Source organism: Loxodonta africana, chromosome 14, assembly GCF_030014295.1.
Source record: "Loxodonta africana isolate mLoxAfr1 chromosome 14, mLoxAfr1.hap2, whole genome shotgun sequence".
Classification (NCBI taxonomy): Eukaryota; Metazoa; Chordata; class Mammalia; order Proboscidea; family Elephantidae; genus Loxodonta; species Loxodonta africana.
Genome location: NC_087355.1, coordinates 48,032,192 through 48,035,844, shown reverse-complemented (window position 1 = coordinate 48,035,844; position 3,653 = coordinate 48,032,192). Strand labels below are relative to the sequence as shown.

General features: G+C 43.0%; 1 pseudogene; it reads left to right on the top strand.

The window, feature by feature from the left end:
- Window positions 1–1,043: 1,043 nt before the first annotated feature.
- On the top strand, window positions 1,044–2,025 carry LOC100668525 (small ribosomal subunit protein uS13-like; annotated as a pseudogene).
- The last annotated feature ends 1,628 nt before the right edge of the window (window positions 2,026–3,653 follow it).

Sequence of the window (3,653 nt, the reverse complement as noted above, 5' to 3'; positions counted from 1 at the left end):
AACTTGATGGGAAGGTTCTGCCTGAATTTCATTTCTCACTCTGGTAATTCATACTCCTGGGAAGAACCGCCCCATAGGGTTCCAAGGAGTGGCTGGTAGATTTGAACTGCTGACTTTTTGGTTAGTAGCTATAGCTCTTAACCACTGTACCACCAGGGCTCCCCCAACACATAAAGCCTTCCGTGATCTAATCACGGGCTTCCTACCTTTTCAGTCTTGATGAAAACTAGACCAAACCAGTTGCCATGGAGTCACTTACGACTTATGGTGACCCCATATGTTTCAGAGTAGAATTGTACTCTATAGGGTTTTTAATGGCTTTGACCTTTTGGAGGCAGATCTTCAGGACTTTCTTCCGAGGCACCTCTGGATGTGTTTGAACTGCCAGTTGTGGTTAGTAGCTGAGTGCTTAATCACTTGCACCACCCAGAGACTCCTCAGTCTTGATACTTTCTTCTAATTACTGTGCTCACCTCTCTAGCCATACCGAACATCTGTAGTTTCCAAGTGTGTTACGCTATTTTATACCTCAATACTTGTTCATCTATTATTTTCTCTATCTGAGTTACAACTGGAAAACTTCTACTCATCTTTCCAAACCCAGACACAGGGTGCTGACCCACCCAAGCAGAGTTGATCAGTCATTCCTTTGTTTCAGTATGGCTCCCAGTTTACATATTTGTTGTCTTAGGACTAAAGTTTTCCATGCTTGTGTGTCCTCTATTGGAGTATGAAAACTTTGAGGGCAGAGTCTTCATTCACTCATTCGTTCACCCATTTGACACATTTTACTGAGGACCTATCTTTGAGCTAGGTGGGTTCTTATTTATCTTTGCATACTCTCTGCCGAGCACAGCACTGGGACATAGTAAGTGTTCAAATATGGGTAGTGACAAGGCAATTACAAGCCCAAGAGACAGAAAGGGCCACATAAACCAGAGACTCCATCAGCCTGAGACCAGAAGAACTAGACGGTGCCTAGCTACAACCGATGACTACCCTGGCAGGGAACACAACAGAGAACCCCTGAGGGAGCAGGAGAGCAGTGGGATGCAGACCCTAAATTTTCATAAAAAGACCAGACTTAATGGTCTGACTGAGACTAGAAGAACCCCAGTGGTCATGGCTCCCAGACCTTCTGTTGGTCCAGGACAGGAAGCATTCCCAAGTGCCCACTCTTCAGACAGGGATTGGATTGGACAATGGGATGAAGAGGGATGCCGGTGAGGAGTGAGGTTCTTGGATCAGGTGGACACTTGAGACTATGTTGGCATCTCCTGTCTGGAGGGGAGGTGAGAGGGTAGAGGGGGTTAGAAGCTTGCAAAATGGATACGAAAAGAGAGAGTGGAGGGAGACAGTGGGCTGTCTCATTAGGGCGAGAGCAATTGGGAGTATATAGAAAGGTATATTTAAGTTTTTGTGTGAGAGACTGACTTGATTTGTAAACTTTCACTTAAAGCACAATAAAAGTTTAAAAAAAAAAATGGGTAGTAACTCTCTTCCACTGGAAGCCGACTTGCCACCATGACAGCTACTGTCATGTCTCTAGCGATCTCCAAGAATTTCCAGCACTTTTTGCAAGTACTGAACACTGACATCGATTGGTGGTGGAAAATAGCCTTTGCCACCACTGCCATTAGGGTATGGGGTGAAGATATGCTCATGTGACATTGAGGAAAGCAGACATTGACTTCACCAAGAAGATGGCAGAGATCACTGAGGATGTGGTGAAATGTGTGGTCACCATTATGCAGAATTCACACCAGTACAAGATTCTAGTCTGGTTTTTGAACAGAGAGAAAGATGCAAACTATGGAAAATACAGTCAGGTTCTGGTCAATGGTCTGGACAACAAGCTCTGTGAAGACCTGGAACAAATAAAGAAGATTTGGGTCCACTGAGGACTTTGGGGTCCTTTGTGTCCAAGGCTAACATACCAAGACCACTGGCCACTGTGGCTGCACTGTGAGTGTGTCAAGAGGAAATACACCAAAAAAAAAAAAAATTTTTTTTTATTATTATTAAATAGTTTACATACCTTCAAAAAAAAGGGGGGGGGGGTGATGAATAGGATTAAGTTAAAATGGCTACATAACCCATGCCCACCTCGGAGAATTGTCATCAGGGGCAGTGTATTTTAATCATCCTGGGCTTTCACTCAGGACTCACAAGTGGGGTTTCTTGATTCGTCTCATTGTATGGGAAAGATAAGTCATCATTGCTCCACACCACCCCAGAACTCCTCATCACATCCTGGCCTCTCAGTTTCCCTCTGTGTCCAGAGCTGCCATATACAATCAGGAGACTCACCTGAATTCTTGACTTCTTCCCCTACAACCAACTTACTTTCTCAGTGAAAATTATGTGTCATGAAGGACTCAAACCAAAAATCCATTGCTGTTGAGTAGATTCTGACTCATAGAGACCCTATAGGACAGAGTAGAACTGCCCCATAGGGTCTCCAAGGTGTGCCTGGTGGATTCCGACCTTATGGTTAGCAGCTATAGCTCTTAACCACCATGCCACCAGGGTTTCCATGAAGCACCCAGAGGGTCCAAAGTGTGCTCACTGCGTGGCAAAACTATGACCAAAATCCTAGGAACTGTGCTAGGACAGCAGGACAGTAACAAATTGCAGATAATAGGAAGTGGGTGCTGTCAATAGACACCATTTTTTATCAAAGAGAAAGAAATGCAGGATTAAGATACGCAAAGATCATTTTAGCTAGCAAAGTCCTAAGAATGCTTGGAAAGAACTGTAACTGGGGTCAAGGTGGGGGAAAAGAGTATATGTGAGGGTGGAATAGAGAATGAGTGATTAACCCTCCCCATGTATCATTAACATGGGTGTAGTTCATGCTTAGCTTTTTGGGTGTACCTGCCATTTGTAGAGTCAGGTTTTTGTTCTTGGGTTCCAGACTCCCTCCATCAAGTCTCTATGCCCTCTGTCGGGCTAGTCTGTTCCCTGACAGCCCCAACCAAACCTCACTGAAGGAAACTGTCCCCAACCTGGTCTGTGACTGTACCCACATTGGTCATTATTCATAGACCAGCATCCTGTAACCATTTCCCATAATTAATTATTTGTGTTTATAGGTTTATTTTTTAATCTTTTTTGGTACTGTATTTGTGCTTGATATACAATTTATGCTACTTCTTTGAAAAATAGGTCAATCTCTAGTAACTGGTTATATGCACCATTTTTTTTTTTAATTTGATGAGCTGATTGAAAATACTATGGTTTGGATCAGGAGCACCTTAGTCCTCAAAGTGACATTTTTGCTTTTTAATACTTTGAAGAGGTCGTTTGCAGCAGATTTGTATAAGATTCCTACTTACGGTGACCCCACATGAGTCAGGAGTTCTAAATGATGTAAACAGTTAATGCACTTGGCTAAATTCACCATTAACACCATGCAATCACCCAGAGGTGCCTCGAAAAAAAGACCTGGCAATCTACTTCCAAAAAATCAGCCATTGAAAACACTATGGAGCATAATGGAAGACTGTATAATAAATCCTTATTACCTGAGGTGACTCGAAGGTGTTCTTTAGAGTTAATATAGCCTAAACAAAACTTTGATCTTAAACCGGGGTTGGCAAGCTTTTTCTGTAAAAGCCCCGAGTGTAAATATTTTTAGGTTTGTTGTCCAT